Source organism: Hypomesus transpacificus, chromosome 8 (genome assembly GCF_021917145.1).
Source record: "Hypomesus transpacificus isolate Combined female chromosome 8, fHypTra1, whole genome shotgun sequence".
Lineage (NCBI taxonomy): Eukaryota > Metazoa > Chordata > Actinopteri > Osmeriformes > Osmeridae > Hypomesus > Hypomesus transpacificus.
The window spans coordinates 11,402,835-11,424,006 of NC_061067.1; the positions used below are offsets into that span (position 1 = coordinate 11,402,835).

The following is a 21,172-nucleotide window of genomic DNA, read 5'->3' on the forward strand; positions in this document are numbered from 1 at the left end:
TTATATTTGAGACAGTTGCACTACCAACGCACACCTAACTGATAGCCAATGAGAAAGGGAGTTGCCGCACTCATAGACAAACAAAGAATAGACAAGGAGGTCAGCGGTAGTAAATGAAACCTGCGTTTTTGGCTTCATGATTTATTTGTCACAATGCCAGCAACGAAGTTGTCTATGGCTGCACTGCAACAATTCACGAAATCTTTCTTACTAATTAAACGCCGCACTCGAATAAACGCCGCCCTCGTCTATGGTGGAGGATGATGGCTTTAAAGCGATGATTTCCACTTTCAATCCCAAGTACGAGCTTCCTTCAAGACCCTTCTTAACAATAAAGATGGAGAAAAAGTATGAAGGCATCAAAGGCAAGTTGAAGACAGCCTCACAGGAGACTGACATCATTGCACTCACAACTGATATTTGGACAAGTGTTGCAACAGAGGCTTATCTAGGGGTGACGTGTCACTATCTTGGGGAGGATTGGGAAAGAGAGACACACCGCTGCAAATATTGCAGGGTGGATTGAGGTTGTTACTGCCAAATTTGACATACCACCAGAGAAAATCCATGTTGTTGTTCATGACAACGGTGCTAATATTGTAGCAGCAGCAAAGATTTTGCAAGAAAGGCATGGATGGGCATCAGTGTGATGTGCAGGGTTGTACAAAGCTCTCTAAAGTAGGGCTGTCCCCGACTAAGATTTTCTTTGGTCGACCAAGACTCGACCAAAACGTCTAAAAATCGACTAATCGAACTTTGAAACGCAAAAAATAAATACAAAAACGTACAAACACTTTCGCGATTTGACTCAATGGCTGCTGGACATGGCAGATTCAGCCGCTAATAGCCTACTACTAATAAGACTCGTATCACCAGTCCTGCTGGTATTTAGTATATTTTACAATATACTACAAAATTAAAATATTGTTTGTTTAACAAGCAAATCATCAGAGCGCGCCTATCACTGCCTGAAAACTTGCAGCATGCGAACTTACGTAGAAGCTGAGTGGGGAACGTTGCAACAGAGACATTTTTGTTGTCTTGGCCGGAGAAGATGATGTCATTCGTTTTGGATGTGATTCTTATAATAAGCATATTAATTTTTTAACCCAGCGCGTGTTAGCATGAGCGAAGTAGGGGCTAGGCCAACTTACGTTTTTCAGGTGGTAGGCTACATCATATTCGATACCGAACTATGAAAAATAAACCGTTGTTGGCAGTTTGCATTCAACGTTTTAATTTTCATTTACTTAATGAAATGCTGCCATACCACAGATTTATTTGCCATTTTGACTAATAACACCGACAAAGTAGGCTATGCTTATTATTCTTATTATTAGGGTTCCTCCGGTAGGAGGAAACCTATTGTTTTTGTTAGTATTCTTCTTATTTTTTTTGTTAGTATTCTTATTATTATTATATTTCTCAGCTAAATGGCCAATAGCTCAAAAAGTCCTGGACCCGATTTTTTCCAATTTGGCCCAATGATACAACAGGTCACTCATTACTCCCAGACGGCTAGTGGCCCATGTGCGCCCATAGGTGGCGCTATAAAACACGCCCAAAGTCTACGTGATTTCCCCAGCGCCCCATTACTCCAAAATGCCTGAACATTGGTATACATGCCTTATTTCTCATGGGGAACAAAAAAAACTCGAGGACCCATATTGTCAGACTTATGAATTTTCTTGTAATGTCCAAATTTGGTACAACCTTCAAAACCCGTCTACTAATAAACCATAGACCCAATCGACTTAAAATGAGTTACAGATGTGTAAAATACATGTCTTTACATAGGGTGACATGGAATAAGAAATGCAATACAAAATGGCTGAAAGAAGTGTATTTATGTAAATGTCCACATTGCCTCAATACATTTGTGTTAATAAATCTAATATAATTTTGACTGATTGTTTTTCAAACCTAATAGGGTTCAAGACGACATCAATCTCTAGTACCATAAACAATTTCACCTTGGTATGTCAATATATGATTGAATTCAATTGAATTGCTCTACAATACGCGCGCTCCAAATTGTCACAGACTCATCCTGCCCCTTGACACTAGGGTGACCACCTGTCCCGCTTTGCGTTGTGTCGCACAGCATTTTCACCCCTTGTTCCGCGGGTCGCATATAAAAAATGCTGTGCTATACAGCGAAAAGAGGAACAGGTGGTCAACCTACTGACACACGCTCGAGCTTGGAGAGACGCACACACATCCTTTCTGGAAATGGTGTGCTGACCAAGCCCCACCCTCACCCTCATTTTGCTTCCAATCGCAGCTCGCCGTTATGAATATAAATAATTTTTTGGCGGCCATTGTTGTTTTCAACTGGAATCACCTGAAAGCCGTGTTGGAGGCAGCCATGTTCGGTAAGTCCTATTTTTACACATTTTAAGCTAGAATCAATGATTGGGTTTGTGAAAGTACACTACTCTTGAATTATGGTGAAGGTTTGAGCACTTTGAGACCTTTAGATCGTGAGTTTGAAGTGACGGAAAACCAAACTCGAAAAGTAGCTAGCTTTTCTTTCTGTGTAATTAGTGAATCATTTAGCATCTCGGCGAATTCATCAAAAAGGTAGAGGAGGGCAGCTTTTAGGAGAACAAGCGATTCCCCACAGACCTGTCGGCTCAGAATTTAGATTTGGCTTATGAAAGTCTTTGTAATAAGCCTATGCGCCAGGGAGACCGCATAGGCTTAGACGGCAGCCATGTTTTGGTCGCGTCATGTTCATAAGTTCACCATTTCACAGTTCGGTCGACACCAAAAATGTGTTTGTTACCAAACCTCGAGGAGGGAAGCCTTTAGGAGATGTAGGAATTGTACTTCTAGCCAGATGCTCCGATTTATTTTTGTGATTTGTGGAAAACTTGCAAGTGGAGTGAGACTGCGTCCCGAGGGTACATTGTTTTGACTTAGCCTCAATGACAGACTCGGCTCGCTCACTCACTGGCAGTGTGTAAACGATATCGTAATTCACTAAATTTTAGTCCTAAAACGTCAGGGCTGCTTTTGTAGACAAGAGTCTACTGAAGATAGCCAGTATATAGGATCTTTCAAAACAAGCCTATTTCATTTGTCATTTTCCTGAGAAAGCGACCTACGTTAGCCAGGCTAGTTTCACTCGGTCAGCCTATTTAAAGGTCTCTGACTGTCAGAATCACCGTTTACAGGTAAAGGTCGAGCTGGTCTTTGGTCAGATGTGTATATTGACCAGTTTAGAGCTAAATACTCTTGCCAAAGCCTGGAATCGAGCCAAATGTTACGAGTGACTTTGCATGGCCGGGTCTCCATCAGTTCAACACATTTGGATTCAAGCTCAAGTAATGCCACTGCATTTCACAGTCAAAACTGTTGTTGATGTCAAGTGTAGATGTAAAAAGCTTCATTTTTCACAACTGACGTGGATCCTTTCTTCACTTTTACAGGTCTGGAGGGTCATGCAGAGGCCTGCTCAACAGAGTTCAACAGAGGATGCTGAACTACCTGAACTTGCTGGACTACCCCTTTCCAGCTGGACAGCTTCTCTTCAGCCCTGACCCCAGGACAGCTTCATCCAGCTGGCCTGCCCTGACTGCCTGCCTGCAGGCCCTGCTTGCCCCTGCCTGCCAGCCCCCCAGAGACAGACAGTTAACCCAGAGACACAGTAGCTCTGCAGACTGCTTTTTTGAAGACATCAATGAAAAAGGACAAACCCTTTTTTTTTACTTTGATGAAAGTCTACATTTTTAATCCTTTCCATGTCCCAGCATACCAAGCTGCTGACTTTTAGTGTCTTAAGTAATGAAACCAGTTCAAGTGACAGACTTTTGACCTGAATCCAATGATGAGTCATCTGAATAAAAACCACTCAAGTGATGTACTGCTTCTTGGATGATTTGTGCTCCACATCAGTTCATTTCACACATTTGCCTTTGTTTCCATGGGATTCATGGAATTGCCAGGTACTGCTCCACCATTGTGTAATAAAAAATATAATTTAAGACAGCAATTCCATTTTAGTGTTATCCATTCGCACCACACACATTTAGTCAATGTTCTTAAACTCAACCGATTGTTGTCATTTTACCATACTGTTCATATTGAACAGACATCGGTGTTTGGGAAGATTACTGTATATTTCCACTTTTGATTTGTATTTCCATCGTAAATTTGGTCTTTAATTTCAATTGGAAGTGGTTTTAAAAGGTCTTTTAAAGTCTTAAATTTAACTTGTTTACACCTGTTGACACCCTTGTGAAGCCCACACCCCCCACTCCAGAGACAGTTAGTGACAGGGAGGTGCGGACATTAAGTTAAACATAGTTATGCCTTAAGATTAGAGTAAAAAATAGAGACTAAATGTGTAAATGGATGTTGAAACTCAGTTCTCAGAGTTGGTATCAGTTTAGGCAAAGGTTGTCTTTTAAACCTCCAAGTAAAAAAATCATTCAGATTTGATTGGAATTCTCTCTTTTATACATTTATAGTTGGATTTGACATTTAACAGACATTTAATTAACTAAGCAAGTTGTTTCACTCAAACAACCATAACACAGTACATATGGTGTACAAAGCTGCAGTCAGATTTGGCGAAATTGTTAGCTTGAATGTTTTCTTTACATTTACATGATTGATTCCTTGATGATGCTGCGCGCGCAGCTTCAAGGCAGAAAGACGCGTTCCATTCAAGCCCCCACCCCTCGCCCCTCGGCTTGAAGCAACGGCCCCAGTGGATGTAGGTGGTATTGCATTACGGTTAGGTTTCCGACTCTTCCGGTCGTTTTTATTCTGTTAACTCCAGTCAACATTTACAAAACTATCTCCCCCAATAATTTTTGTTCGATTCTCGAACCTGGGTCATACTACTAGCTTTTTCATAGAATTTTTTTTCCTGATCATTGCTAAGTTTGAGACCAATCCGAAATGGGTAAACTAGCACCCCATTTATTTGCCTAGGTCAATAAAAGTTGCCTGCAAATGTGCTCGCGGATACTAACAGGGCACGAGCACAAAAGTTCACTTTGGCCGATAGCCGATTTACATGGAGCTGAATGAGCCATAGACTTATATTGAATGAGCACAGGGAGAACTGGCTTGAGTTGCCTGCCCTGTTGTAGCAAGTTAAGCAAATGGTTGTCACACATGCATGAAATGTTGTTAATATAGTTTATTCCCGTTATTTTAAAACAGATTATATTTTTCGTAAAAACGTTCATGACATGATGACAAATATAATATGTTAAGCGAGAGCATAGATTGTTGACATGTCTATCTGGACCAAAGACAAAGATTAATACTTTAACTGTTAACCACAATAGGAAATGATATATATTTAAATCATATTAGTCTTGCCTTCAGAAGCTTTTGTTAAACACACCCATTATTCTTTTTTTGATCGTGTCATCAAGCCAGACTGCTTTTGTGGGACAATGAAGGTCCTCAGTGACTCTGTTTCACCCCCACTTACATCTGATGGAAACATCTTGTAGCTTATATGGTTCTGCAAATATTCCCCTTTCAAAGGCAAATGTTCAATAAAGTATATTTTAGACACAGTTCTCAAGCTTTTATTTATTACATTATTACCAAGTCTTGTTAGATCACGTTATATCCATTAATAGGCGTTTGGTTTTGTAGGATGAACATATAAAACACAGGCCATATTTCTATCCTGATGTTAAATTGAAGGCAGTGTGAATTTCGTGGCATTTCTTTTGAATATAAAGATGAAAGTAAGCTATGATAAGTCTGCATTATGGAAGATTTCAGTTACCAAAACAACTATTAAGCTTTCTTTGCCTGGCGAGAACAAAGACGGAGCTGTTCATGTTAACAGTTAATTTCATCTGATACAATGCGTTGGAAATCATAATCATCACGAAGAAAAAAAGCAACCTATGTGATGAGTTCAATCTAGAATAGCCCTATATTTAGCCCTATAGCCTATTTCTAAAAAACAAGTGAAAGGAATAATATACAGTGACAGAATACATTTCCGTTAAGTTTGCATCATGTGTCTGATTCTTATCGGACTTGTACCCCATTCTGCCCATAGATTCTGCAACTGCAATGCCTTAGTTCACACGCTCGTGACCATATAAATCTACGCTCGCGACTGGTTGTCGCAAAGTATGACGTGTACAGCTAGTTGCAAGCGTGCACGAGGTCTCAGAGCTAGGGAAAAAGAGAGCCACTATTTAAAGCTAGACCGGAAGACACGGAAGTGGAAAGATGGCCGCGTCCAGTCTCGCGCTCTCGCTTGCCTCACTGCGCCACTGAGCACTTTTCATAAAAATGAATGGGGACGCCATCTTGGAAGACAAAAGTAGCTTAGTCTAGTTATATTAACTCTATGGTTCCATTTCAGGAGACTCCGAGACCTTAGCGCGTCACTAGCATCTCGTCATGTTATGATTGTGGATTGTTGTTATTATCAGTGACCTATGCACTTTGTAAAGCTCTCTCTTGGAAGTCGCTTTGGATAAAAGCGTCTGCTAAATGAATACATTTAAAATGTATATAGAAATTGATTTCACAAAATCCAAGACACTGACATTTAGGGCCCTATCTTGCACCCAGCGCAATTGACTTTGGCCGGGTTTCCCAGATTCGTTAAGAAGCTCTTAACGCTAAGATCTTCTTAAGAACGTTCTAAGAGCGTTCGAGAGCGCCCTTAGAACGTTCTTAAGACGCTCTTGGCGTTAAGAGCTTCTTAACGAATCTGGGAAACCCGGCCCTTGTCAACAATGTAGTCTTAAGTCAATGGCGCATTATTCAGATGCTATTTTAAGGACGCAAGCAAGGCCAGGGTCTTTTTTTGTGTTACGTTACATTGTTTTGATTTTTGGCGTGTTACATTTCTTCAATGATTATAAAAAGATTTTCATGAGAAATCTTTATGTATGTGAACTTGATTTGTAACACTTGTGGCAATTTCCTCCCACACCTGTTTAACCGAAGCTAATTTGGGTGGGTTTCTCCTCCCATCTCCATCAGGATCAGAATTTGGTTTATTCGCCTATGTAGCCTATGTTACACACACACGGAATTTACTATGGTAGGAAGGTGCAAACAATAAACATATACTAGTCTTAAATTAAGTAAAAAAGTACAATTGTGAAACTAATTCTAAGAACTAAACAACAATTTAAAAAATAAAATATATATATAAATAAGAATTTGAATGAGCAGCATGAGCGGGCAATTTAGTGCAATTACAAAACTGCTCTGCCTTTTCCATACAATGTCACTTCTCTATCTGTTACGGCCCTGACTAGAACTTCGGTCTCCTCGGCTGTGAACTGCTCCTGGCAAATCCGCCGTTATAATAGCAATCCGCCATTGAACAAGCGCTGCTCTTAAAGGGAATGTGAGAAGACACTCTGATTGGTTTATTGCACGTTACGCCCAAACCACACCCATTAGTAATGTAGCTACTTTGGACCAACCCAGTTTAGATTTGCCTCAGGCGCAAAGTCATTTATCCCCCCGGCAAAATAGCAACCGCGCCGGAGTACCGCCCACAAAGTTACTTACGCTTTGATATTTGCGTGATATTTTTCAGGTCGTTAAAATAGGGCCCTTAATCTGGAAAGGCAACTTATTCAACTACACAATAGCACAAAAAACAACAGGCTGAATTGGAGTCCGGTATGTTAACGTAACACATGAACAGTTATTCAGCTACACAATAGCATAAAGAACATCCCAGGGAGGCTGAATAGAATAAATTAACATAACAAGCAAGATACCGGTAAGTTAGTTCACCAAGCTCCTGATCTAATTCCACATCACTGAATCCGTTGGCTCATGTCAGTATGAATTAACATTTAAAATAGTGCTGTCAAACGATTCAAATATTTAATCGCATCAATGTCATATATAACTCGCGATTAATCGCACATTTTGATCTATTCTAAATGTCGTTTGATTTCTTTGTGTCCCATTATTTTTTCTCATTTTAATGCTCTTATCAATATGGAAAAGTGTTTTTTTTTTATTGAAAACAATATTGCAATCACCTGGCTTTGACGAGGGGTGGAGAATTCGCATCAACTGTGTGCATGGCCATCAAGTGGTATTTCAGACTGGACGTGCTGCGATGATAGCTCAGTTCACAACGACAAAACACACAGATCACTTTGGTCTTGTCAATGGAACCATTTGGCAACTTTTTTAAAGTAAACTTTCCAAAGAGAATCTTATTGGCATTCATTTTGGCATCTCGTGCTTGCCATCCACTCAAAATGTAACGTTAGCCTACTACTCCTCAGCCGGCTCGCAAGCCCATACAAGTGTGTGCAGCGTGCCTGTTGTTTTGTTTCCGGTCTAGCTAGATCCGGTGTGGTGTTTTTATAACGTCAGTAGTTGTTGCAACAGCATGTGAAAAAAACTAAAAAGTTTACTAGGCCAAAAAGAAAGTTAATCTTGCGGAAAAAAAATTGACACCTTTAAAATGGGTTTGTGTTAACGCAGTTAAACACGCGTTTAACTGACAGCACTAATTTAAAAACATGTTAAATGATATATATTTTTATATACAAACTATGAAAAAAGGTGCGCATTATAGTCCGGAAAATACGGTAATACATTTAAAATGGGGACAATTTAAAAAAGTGCTCTGTCAACACTGTATACGGTGGGGATGGTGCGCTGCTGACCTCGACGGGGGACGTCCTGGATCGGTGGAAGGAATACTTCGAAGACCTCCTTAATTCCACCAACACGCTTTCCGACGTGGAGGCAGAGTCTGGGGACATCGGGGGGGGCCCTTCTATCTCTGGGGCTGAGGTCGCCGAGGTGGTTGAAAAGCTCCGCGGTGGCAGGGCCCCTGGGGTGGATGAGGTCCGCCCGGAGTTCCTTAAGGCTCTGGATGTTGTAGGGCTGTCTTGGTTGACACGACTCTGCAACATCGCGTGGACATCGGGGACAGTGCCTCTGGACTGGCAGACCGGGGTGGTGGTTCCCCTCTTTAAAAAGGGGGACCGGAGGGTGTGCTCCAACTTTAGGGGGATCACACTCCTCAGCCTCCCTGGGAAAGTCTATTCAGGGGTCCTGGAGAGGAGGGTCCGTCGGATTGTCGAACCTCGGATTCAGGAGGAGCAATGTGGTTTTCGTCCTGGCCGTGGAACAGTGGACCAGCTTTATACCCTCCGCGGAGTCCTGGAGGGTACATGGGAGTTCGCCCAACCAGTCTACACATGTTTTGTGGATTTGGAAAAGGCGTTCGACCGTGTCCCTCGGGGGCTCATGTGGGGGGTGCTCCGAGAGTACGGGGTACCGGATTTCCTGATCGGGGCTGTCCGGTCCCTGTACGACCGGTGCCAGAGTTTGGTCCGCATTGCCGGTAGTAAGTCGAACTTGTTTCCGGTGAGGGTTGGACTCCGCCAGGGCTGCCCTATGTCACCGATTCTGTTCATTACCTATATGGACAGAATTTCTAGGCGCAGCCAGGGTGTTGAGGGGGTCCGGTTTGGTGACCTCAGGATCGGGTCGCTGCTTTTTGCGGATGATGTGGTCCTGTTGGCTTCATCGGGCCGTGACCTTCAGCTCTCACTGGAGCGGTTCGCAACCGAATGTGAAGCGGCTGGGATGCGAATCAGCACCTCCAAATCTGAGGCCATGGTAATCGACCGGAAAAGGGTGGAGTGCCATCTCCGGGTCGGGGAGGAGATCCTGAACCAAGCGGAGGAGTTCAAGTATCTCGGGGTCTTGTTCACGAGTGAGGGAAGAATGGAGCGCGAGGTCGACAGGCGGATCGGTGCGGCGTCCGCAGTGATGCGGGCTCTGCATCGGTCCGTCGTGGTGAAGAAGGAGCTGAGTCGAAAGGCGAAGCTCTCTATTTACCAGTCGATCTACGTTCCTACCCTCACCTATGGTCACGAACTATGGGTAGTGACCGAAAGAACGAGATCGCGAATACAAGCGGCCGAAATGAGCTTTCTCCGTAGGGTGTCCGGGCTCTCCCTTAGAGATAGGGTGAGAAGCTCGGTCATCCGGGAGGGGCTCAGAGTAGAACCGCTGCTCCTCCGCGTCGAGAGGAGCCAGCTGAGGTGGCTCGGGCATCTGATTAGGATGCCTCCTGGACGCCTCCCTGGTGAGGTGTTCCGGGCACGTCCCACTGGGAAGAGGCCCCGGGGAAGACCCAGGACACGCTGGAGGGACTATGTCTCTCAGCTGGCCTGGGAACGCCTTGGGGTCCCCCAGGAAGAGCTGGCGGAAGTGGCCGGGGGGAGGGAAGTCTGGGCCTCCCTGCTTAGGTCGCTGCCCCCGCGACCCGATCCCCGGACAAGCGGCAGATGACGACGACGACGACGACAATTTAAAAAATTGCATTGCAGGTTGATTTAAGGTGTGTGCCCCAAAATGTTCTGCCTGTGCCCCATCATTTCTCAGTTAGGGGCTACAGAGCTCCTAGTAAAAAAAAGTAAGTCTGGAGCAGCTAAAACAGCAGAAACATTTTCCCTCAAGACACCCATCTTCTCTTTGAGCGCTCTTTTCTCCAATTGGGGATACAAATCCAATGTGTGTCCTCCTCTACAGCAAAGACATGTTTTCCTTACTGTTTGAATATGTTGCTTCACTCTGGGTCCAGGCTGTTTTGTTTTCCACAAAGGCTACAGTGGTAAAGCTAGTTCCTTTAATTCTTGTGTTTGCTTACACCTGTCAGCAATGGAATACCCTATATGTTTACATTTCCATTGAGTCATTTAGCAGACACTCTTATCCAGAGCGACTTACAGTAAGTACAGGGACATTCTCCCCGAGGCAAGTAGGGTGAAGTGCGTTGCCCACACTGGGTCAGTTAAGATTCTGACTTGCCTCTTAATGAAATTAGTGATGTCATTGAATGTAGCTCTCTGGCTATGGAGAGAAATGTCTCAAAATATAGACCAATTATCACCCTACGTCACACAACTGTCAAGCAGGCTGAGCTGTGCATGTCGGTTGCAAAAGACGAACTTCTCCCCTCTCTATTACACTTGGAGTGTCGATCAGGTCATCATATATCTCTGGCCACTGGATTGCATGGCTTGATATTAACTTTTTGAGGCTCTTGGCCTTTGGACAAATACATTTACGTTTCACTTGTTAATGCACAAAAGTCACTTGACCGTGATACCTTTAAATAGCTTGACCAAGTGATCGGGCAAAACTAGCTTTCTCAGGCAAATGACGAATGAACAGGCTCGGTTAAAGAAATCTGAGATGCTGGCTATTTTCATCAGGCTCGTATCTACATTAGGCAGTCCTCCCTGACGTTTCTGGTGTAGAATGGAGTGAAAAACAACATTGTGCACACTGCCAGTGAGCGAGTCTGAATGAGTCTAACGTCAAAACAGTGTAACGGGGACGCAGTCTCACTCTGATTGCCAGTTTAATCAAATCAGACAAATAATCAGACCAGCTGGCTAACAGCAGAATTCCCATATCTCTTGAAAGCTGCCCTGCTCAACTTTTTAGATGTACAATTGACTGTATAACTGTAAAATTATTAACTTTGTGACATGACGTGAAGACATGGTTGCCGCTCGACTATGCGGTCTGTACCGGGCAACATTCTCACTCAAATTCCAAGAATTTCGAGACCCAAATCAACATTCTGATGCGACAGATCAATGGGTAATTGCTTTCTCTCTTATAGGATGTCCTCTTCGACCTTTTGGGTCTTTTTAAATCAACTATTTGTATTAACCGTGAGGTCCTTTTGCCATTTTAAATGCTATCCTTTCCCAGTTGTCTGCAACCACATTGCGGCGCATCCCGAATGTTTACAATCAAATAATTGGTCTATTCGTAAATGCAAGTACCATGATCCACAAATGTTCCACGATTTACAAATGTGTTTTGCGATCCACAAAAACAAAATTCTTAATCGTGACTTGTAAGTTGGAATTTACATAAATGTGCTATGATTTGTACACATAGATGTCTATTTACAAATATATCGTTTATAATTTATTAAAAACGTAACAATTCGTGTGTGCATTTCTCATGGTCTGTCACTTCTAAATCTACAATTCTGCGTGTGAAGTGTTCACACGCAGATACAATACATGCGTTCAATCCTTCTTCCAATGACAATTTTGAGACATTCTTTTCGGTCTTTTGCGATCCACACACAAATAGCTCTTGTTTCACACACGTATGCGCCTCCCCCCTTTCGACAGTGACATCCGGTAGGGGGCAGTGTTGTTCTCTACATGGCTGTGTAGTGGATTCAGGGATTTCCCTCCGTTAGGGCGATATCTAGCCATAGCTGATGATGGTGTCTTCGACAGTAAGTAAACATCCCTTGAAATTGCCTTACTTGCTTAACAGTGAGATAGCTAGCCAGCTGGCTAATACAATTTGTAACTTTGACTAATAACTAATAAACAAGAACCAAAGTAGTAAGGTAATGTTTTTATGAGCAGTTACAATCACTTCTCTTGGTAAAGTTAAAACATTGTTTTACACATACACATTTTTACGTAATTTTAATAAATTACAAACGATATATTTACAAATGGACATCTATGTGTACAAATCATAGCACATTTATGTAAATGCCAACTTACAAATCACAATAAATAAATACAAATTGTGGATCGCAAAACATATTTGTAAATCGTTGAACATTTGTGGATCATGGTACTTGTATTTACGAATAATCTTGAGACATATCTCTCAAGTACACAAATCTAAACTCAGAGTTGAGTTTCAAAAATATCCCCCAGTACTTCTGGGGGGTATTTCAGGTAGCGGGTTTAACAAACTCAAAAGAGATGAACCCTGAACTCTGAGTTGAGGGACTCTGACATGGGAAACTCCAAAAAATTTGGTTCCAGAAAAGCTGATATGAATTTGTTAACTCAACTTGGAGTACGTCAACTCAGAGTTAAGCGCGGGCATGAGAACTTTTAAAAGCCAACATCAATGGAGCTCCGATAATAGGATCCACCATGGCACCCGGCGACAAAAAACGATGTCCTACTCCTTTAAACTTCAGGTACAAGTTTTATTTCGTGTTTATGGTCGAGCACATATTCCGGGAAAAAAGCAACACGGCTGTAGCAGCGTATACAAGTGGCGTAGGAGACAATTGCTGCTGAGTCAATGCATACATTTGAAGGCAATAGCCAGTCCATATATTGAACACTGAACCCCACCCCAATGTTAATATTACAGGAGAAAAAGTGTTCAATATTTTATTAAATGTAAAAACATATTACGAACAGGTAATGCATATTTTGCTTAGGCTATATGCTTGTGATTGTAGCTTCGACGTCACTTTAGTTTAAATTATATTCAACATGATACTAAGTAAATATCAATTGGTGCCTATTTCTATTTGTAGTAGCAGTTTCCCCCAACAGAATGCCTTTCATCAAAAGATGATGATGATGATTAAGATGACGAAGAGATATTGACTGCTGCCGCAGAAATGGATGCAGAGAATTATGTATGGTAGCTACTGGTAGTTCTCTCCCCATCTACTTTTGTGCAGAATTGTCAGTTACACTGACATTGTTAGAATAACTCATATTTAAAAAACTATTTGCACATTCTGATCCTGTTGAACAGAGCATGGATGCTGTATACAGTGAGATGTTAATTTAATGGCAGGTGAATTTGTGGAACTGGGAAATCTAGCCAATGTGTAAACCCAGTTACAAGTAAATGAGTTGTACAAATTGCACCTCCTGAATAAAGTGCCAAAAACTGACCAAGAGATGGTGTAGGCCTGCTTAAGGTAGAAGAATATAGGCTAATATCGAAAATGATTTACCGGAACACCAGTAACGGGAGGATGCATGATCACAGGTGATGTTAATTGTAGGAACAATAACCTACATTAATTTTAATTGTTGAATTTGCAGAATTTCTATTTTGACCAAGAGATGTTGTACTTTGGGCAGAAGAATAAAGGCTGATCTCGTAAGGCTATCAACCTGCCCCCACCTCTTATGGTAAAATATGGAGTTACTGGATGGAGTCTCAACTTGATGGCTCTCACATCTGTGTAACTTACTGTAGCATTGCTAGACACGTTGATAAGTAAGGGTCAAGATTCTGGTGTGATTGTAGTTGTTCTTGGGTATAAAAGGAATTGTGAAACATTGTTCTGTGGATTATTGATGTCCTGAGAGCTTCTCCTCAGCTCTGGCTTGTCCTACTCCTTCTTCCTCACCTCATGCTTTCTATCTCTGGTTTACAATAATCATTGTAGAGTAGGCATAAGAGTTAACTTCATTGATTGCATTCATTTGCAATATGATAAAATGATTATATTATTTAACCTTAATTTGACCATTCTTGCTCTGATTTAACCCAAAGAGTCAAATAACTGTAATTCAATTGGTATTGGCATTATTTGGTTAATTTTAATACGCTGTTCAGTTTCCCATCTTCCTTGAAATCATAGGGGAATTAGTTTTGGTTGTTTGGCCAATATATTGACCCACAACAATGTTGAAATAGATTTGCTGAAACAACAGTTACAGGACGGTACATCATGTAAATTGTAGGAATCATATGAATCAAGTAAATTGTAGGAACAATAGCCGATAGAAATAGGCTACTCATTGTTAGATTTTATTTGTAGGCATTAAAGAAGACCAAATACAATTTCAATTATTTGTCTTTATTTCAGTGCCAAAAGGCATTTGGTCAAATCTGAGTGTAAGTCCACAGCGAGTAACACTAGCGATGAAGGCCCAAGGGCTGAGGATTTTGCTAAAATAAATTACAGATTGTGACAGTAAACGGTAACGTTAACTTAGGTATTCATCAAGGAATTAAAGTACATCAAACTGCAAAATCGTCTCCCGGCGTATAACTAAGTGAATTACATTTTGATCGAGATCACTCGGCTGAACCAGGAAATGATATGCCATGTTTGCCAACGCTATCAGGCTAAGAAAGTGGGAGGGGATCGGTAGAAACGCAGAGTTTGGCATGGAAAACCTGCTAGCAAGCAGGTTAGTTTCAAGGAGTAAGTTACCATGGAAACTTACCTAAAGGTTTAGTTACCTCTCTTTCCGGAACGGAGACCTTGGAGTCAGACTATTTTCAGGGTTAAACAACTCAAAGTTTTCACTAAACCTGCTACCTGGAATACCCCCCTGTCCTTGTATTTACGTTTATTCTTAGGCCGAATCCCAATACTCCCCCTTACCCCTTCCCTTTACCCCTTCCCATTAATTTACCTCTAGCCCTTAGCCCTCGAAAGTAAGGGCTAAGGGCTACATAGCCCTAGGAAATGGGACGCCACTTGGTTACAGGTACGTCATCTAGAACGTATCGATATCTCCAAAGTAAGTAGTGTTATGCACTGATATTAAATGAAATTCGCTGCTAATGGAGTTTACTTAGAACTGTAGACATGCTAGTCAAAGAAATGCGGGACTGTTGTGCAATTCAGAACTGTAACATTAGCGTACCAAACTAGCGATTTTTAGAAACGTTTCAATTCGGAAAATGGTTGCAAATATATATGTTCATGACTGTATATAACACAAAACAAGACTGTCATAATTTTTCATCAATTAATTAAGCCGAAAATATTACATTTATCGGACTCTCTGGATGATTTGGTCGCCATTGTTGCCGGTCGCGCAGTTTTCACATAGCCCTAGGTTTCAAGTAAGCTCCCGATCTTACTTGGTTTTAAGGGGTGTATACCCCTTAGTCTTAGCCCTTCCCCTAGCTCCAAAAAAGTTTTGGGACACCACTAGCTCTCACGGGAACGCGCAAAACTAAGGGGAAGGGGTAAGGGGTAAGGGGGAGGATTGTGATTCGGCCGTAGTCTTTGTTGCCTATACTTGGTGTAGTGTTTTTTGTTTAGTTTCATTCATCACCCAGGGACGAGGGGATAGGTAAGCTGCCCATGAGTATACATTGCCATCACAGAGCGACTTATATCTGTTAACACACTAGGTTAGGAAAGCGTAAGTATAAACATTTGTAAATATGTAAGTAAATAAATAAATACACAAATATATTCAATGTGTCTAGTTTAATTTGTGATAAATATATTTACTGTGTCAATTAAGCCGTAAATTATATAATTATTTATTCAATAATTGTATTATGTAACTAGAGAGGGTACAATTTCTGGGGAAATTGTGGAGTGTGCTTGCGTCAGTTGCAGATGGGTATGTTTTCAGGCTGTGAATATCAACACCCTGTATTTTTATGTGCCCTTAGACTGGTTAACTCCTGCGATTCCCACACAGCACCTCTCTCCTACCCCCGACAAGGAAAGGGTCTTCCCCCTTTTGCCCTTATCTCCCCACAGCAGGAGCTTCAAAGCATCTGGCCCTGCATGGGGTCAGGAACAGAGGCCACACAGTCTCAGACAAAGGATTTTTATAAGGAAGAACTTTCTTTTGTGGATTTGCAAACATATTCTCAAGGACTACGTGGCTCAGGAACATTACTTCAATGACGGTAGTCGATGTGTTATAATGTGTGTTTTTCTCATTTACTCATTATAGTAAATTTACTCATTATAACTATACCCTTCAGGTATAGTTAAGTCAGTCAATTTTGATATCCAAATAATTGTGTCATACTAACAAAACCATTTATGAATGTTGTATTGTTATATTCTGAAGTTTAAGCATTCCATGGACATTTGAGATAACGGAACTCAATAGGGCTGTCCCCACTTGGTCAACTAGTCGATTTTGTGGTCGATATGCTCTTGTTCGAGTAAGATTGTTTTAGTCGAGCTGCCATATGGCAGTGTGAGATCTGATTCCCGCTTGTGTCATCATTGCTGATTTAATGAAATGTTCAACAGAAATTGTAGATTATATTATTTAAGACAAATAAACCAACGCTAAAAATATAACATATAAAAGAAAAGGTGTTACTGTTTTCCCTTACGTTAATCTGCCATGGCCTACTTTGTCGGTGTTATTAGTCAAAATGGCAAAGACATCTGTGGTATGGTGGCATTTCATTAAAGTACATTTACATTTAGAAAGTACCGGGTGACTCGAAAAACGTTGAATGCAAACTCTGCCAACAACGGTTTATTTTTCATAGTTTGACGTCGAAAATGCTGTAGCCTACCACCTTAAAAACGTAAGTTGGTCTAGCCCTACTTCACTCATGCTAACGCGCTGGGTTGAAAAAGGAATATGCCTATTATAAGAATCACATTCAAATCGAATGACATTATCTTCTCCGGCCAAGACAAAATCTTTCTCTGTTGCAACGTACCCCACTCAGCTTCTACGTAAGTTCGCATGCTGCAAGTTTTCAGGCAGTGATATGCGCGCTCTGATGATTTGCATGTTAAACAAACAATATTTTAAATTTGTAGTACATTGTAAGAGATACAACAGGACTGGTGATACGAGTGTTGTTATTAGTAGGCTATTAGCGGCTGAATCTGCAATGTCCAGCAGCCATTCTGTCAGATCGCGAAAATGTTAGTACGTTTTTTTTTTTTTTTTGCGTTTCAAAGTTCGATTAGTCGATTTTCAGAAGTTTTATTCGAGTTTTGGTCGACCAAAGAAAATCTTAGTCGGGGACAGCCCTAGAACTCAAAGCTAGCAGCCACTTCACACCTCTGGGCAGATCTCAGGACGACGCCCAGGTGGGGAGTAACTGACCAATGAGAGAGGTCACCTTCACATGGATACCCCCCTGTTCTTTGGAGTATAAAACCCCCAAACGTACAATCACCCCCCTTGTTCGTAGGAATAACTGATGTGAAACGCGTAATTTCTGACATCCCTCTTAACTTGCAAATTAACTGAGCGCCCGGAACTTTGACGAGAGATTCAATTTTTCTATTTGTTGGACATAACGAACCATTGACTACTTTCTTCAAACCGACAAAAGTAACTGCGATTTGCATTATTTCTTACTTGAGGCATGTTGTGATTTAATTATTGATGTTTGATTGTATTTTACAAATGATTTAACCTGACCATCGTTAGGTCAGTTGCCATTAATTGTCCATTATTACTGTAGAGGCCTACCTCTTCCTCTCCACCTCTTTCTCACTCTCTCTCCCTTCCCCCTCCACACGCGCTCTGCACAGCCATTGTGCAGCTCGCTCTCATTAGAATAGGCCTACTGTACTGTTTTAGCCAAACTAACCCATAACTTATCTGGTATTTGTTCATTATAGTTATGTTTTCTTAAATAAATCTTTGTGTATAATACTTGCGTATCTTTCACGTTATCTGATCTGCTCTACTTTCATAGAATGTACTACTTAAGATTAGACTGATTATTACATATTAAATATAGAATTCCCTAATGTCCTAAACCAATATTAGGGTGGTGCCCCGAGACTTTATTATACATTAAGTACTTCGATCTTAAAACAAGCAAACCCTGCTACACTTATTGTTACACTTCACACATTTTTTTAAAGTATTTTTTCACATACAATTTTTGTTTGTTGATCTTTTTAGCAGCCTGTGTCACCAAGTAGGTGAACATATTTGATTAAAGAAATAATGACTCCAACCTAATGCTACTGATAAGAAACGTGTGCTGGGTTTAGACCCGGCCCAGGTGTGTTCAGAGGAAGAGATTCCAGTCCAACAGACCTCCTATCTCCTCCCTGCAAGCCATAACCTCTCTGTCCTGCACACACAACCTCCTCTGTTGTCACCCACCGTTGAAACTATCCCTTTCCAAAACAGAGCAGACCCTCACAGATGTCCAATCATGCTCAAGCCTCTGCTCTGTTACTGCCATCGGAGCCACTGAAACACTTCCTGTAATTAATTTACGGGCTGTTAACTCAATCCAGGCCTGCCAGCCAGCGAGCTACAACATGGTCGGACCTGGGTTGGTCTTTCTGTGTGTCTGTATACTGTGTGTGTGGATGTTTTATTATAGTGTGTGTCTGTGTTGCGTAAGCTTTCCAACTCCTGGACAGATGTTTGTCATCCTTTGCGCTCTTTCCCCGAAACAAGCAGGATGCCACCAGTCATTCCCAGCCTAGCCTCATCCTGACAGAACAAACTCACACTAATGAGGGTCTGGGTGGTGTGGCTGGGTCTGCTAGCATCATCTCTCCTGTCAGTATAAATGCACATCCTGGGATCTAGGCTCACTGGTGTTTATACTGTGTTAAACATCTATTAAAGATGGTGGTTATCATGTGTTGAGTGCTCAGTAGCATTCCACCATTTTGCAACAGGCATTACCCAACAGACTAATGAAATGATTGATCTGGGTGCTATACCAAATATATGTTTTAAAGGACTTCATCAGGAAGGGTGTGTTTGTGTTTTTAGACTGTGGAGGGGCACAATAGGGGGGATGAGGGGCACAGCTAGCTGCTACCAGGGAGACACACACATGCACCACCACCACTGTAATGCGCCCAGGCCCAATGAGCAAGTGTCTGTCTGGATACAAACCCAATTGGGAGCAGAGAATGGAAGGAGACCAGAAGTGACCAACGGGAAACGGAGACACTGGGAGACACCGGGTGAAACTAGAAGAGAGGAGAGACTAGGTACGACTGGGAGACACCGGGAGCGACTAAGAGAACAGTGTTTCCCACACATAGACTAATTTGTGGCGGTGTGCCACAGAATCAACACCGGCTGCCACATATTGCATTTGGTAAAAAAATGTTTTAAACACTATTTAGGTTATAACACGCAGCGTATTCGTTCAGCTGCATTTCCTTTCTCTGCTCTCCCTCCGTCTCTCTGTCACTCACGCGTCTTTCTTACATACACACAGTCACAACGTCAGCACGCGTTATGATGCATACATACGCTGTTCTAGTAAGACACACAGCTATATCAGCGAGCCTTCAGCATTGACACACAGCTATGTCAGCGAGCCTTCAGCATTAGTGCCATAGCTAAAGGTCTAGGAAAGTTGAGGCTACTTTTTGCTATGTACCTCCGAACATGTCTTAATCGAAGGTTCCCCCTCGTTCCCTTGGTGAGAAGTCTCATTAGCTATCAACTTACCCGGTGTCATGGAGCCGACCAGTTAAATTTGTATTTAGCACTAGCGTTGCTACCTGCATATCAGAAATGTTTGTTGTTGTTGATTTTGTGAAGGTGTGAATCATTTTGTATTAATATTTAATATTATAAAGTTCTGTGTTTGAACCCCCCCCCCCCAGTGGGAAACACTGGAGAAGCTGGGATAAACCAGCGGAGACCACTCCTCTTATTGCTCAGACATACAATCAGTCTCTCAACACCAAACCCAGACCACCACACTAAAACCCTGATAGTCTGAACTTGTTACAGGAAGTACTCCAGGCAGGCCAGAACGTCCTCCAGGCTTGCTCTGACGGCCCTCCCTGATGTTTGGGGTTACCTCACATGGTCTGGACTATTAGTTTGACTGAAGTGCATTCTGGTAGTCAATCATTTTCCAATTGAAACACCTGACACACCTTTTCAAATCTCTGCTGACAAACAGACATTTAATCTACTGCTCCATTACCCTTTCAAATGCCACCATATTGTTTAATGTTTTATGATGGGGGGGTTGCAAGGAGCAGGGTAAATATTTAGACTAGGCGTTTCTATCCAGCCCACTGCGTTATAAACTGGTTAAATACACACTCATCTGCACAATGTACCCACCCACTCAGCAGTAATGTGGGACTACCACATGTCTTCACCACGGGCCAACAGAAAGGTCATTATTTAGCCAGGAGAGAGAGTGCTCCTCCCTCCACCAGACCTGGCTACATTGACGTCCTAATGCCTCTCCTACAGCAACCTCACTGGCCAGCCCAGTGACATAGAAATATACAGTATCTATGCACATGTACAGATTTATAGCAAGACACAAATACATTAATTTATAACATGGCACAAATAGCAAACACAATTTATCGTAGTCAACGAGAAGTTTCCCCCTTTTTCCCCGGGATATAAAACAACGACTTCAGCTCTTTTATTTGTCCATGTTTTGCATGGCTAAAAGCAGGGATGGATTTCTGCAGATGTTCTGGTGGAACACCTTTCTTTTTGCCAACGTTACACAAAGGTGGGTCCATAAATCACATCCAGACAGAAGAGTGTTGGGTAGCAGGTTGTTCATGTACCACAGCAGGCTCAAGAACAGGGCGGACCAAAGTCCCTAAACAAGCAGGTGCATGCGTATGGGTGATGTGACTGGAAAGGAGCAGCACTCTATTTGTTCCCACTCTGCCAAACACAAACCTTGTACCACATGCATCAAT

The 21,172-nt window shown here is 42.0% G+C and overlaps 1 protein-coding gene across 5 annotated transcripts in view; it reads right to left on the bottom strand.

Moving 5' to 3' along the window:
* The window catches only part of LOC124470297 (sodium channel protein type 4 subunit alpha-like), a 285,750-nt gene that overhangs the window by 40,462 nt on the left and 224,116 nt on the right, over window positions 1-21,172 (bottom strand). The window lies entirely within an intron of this gene.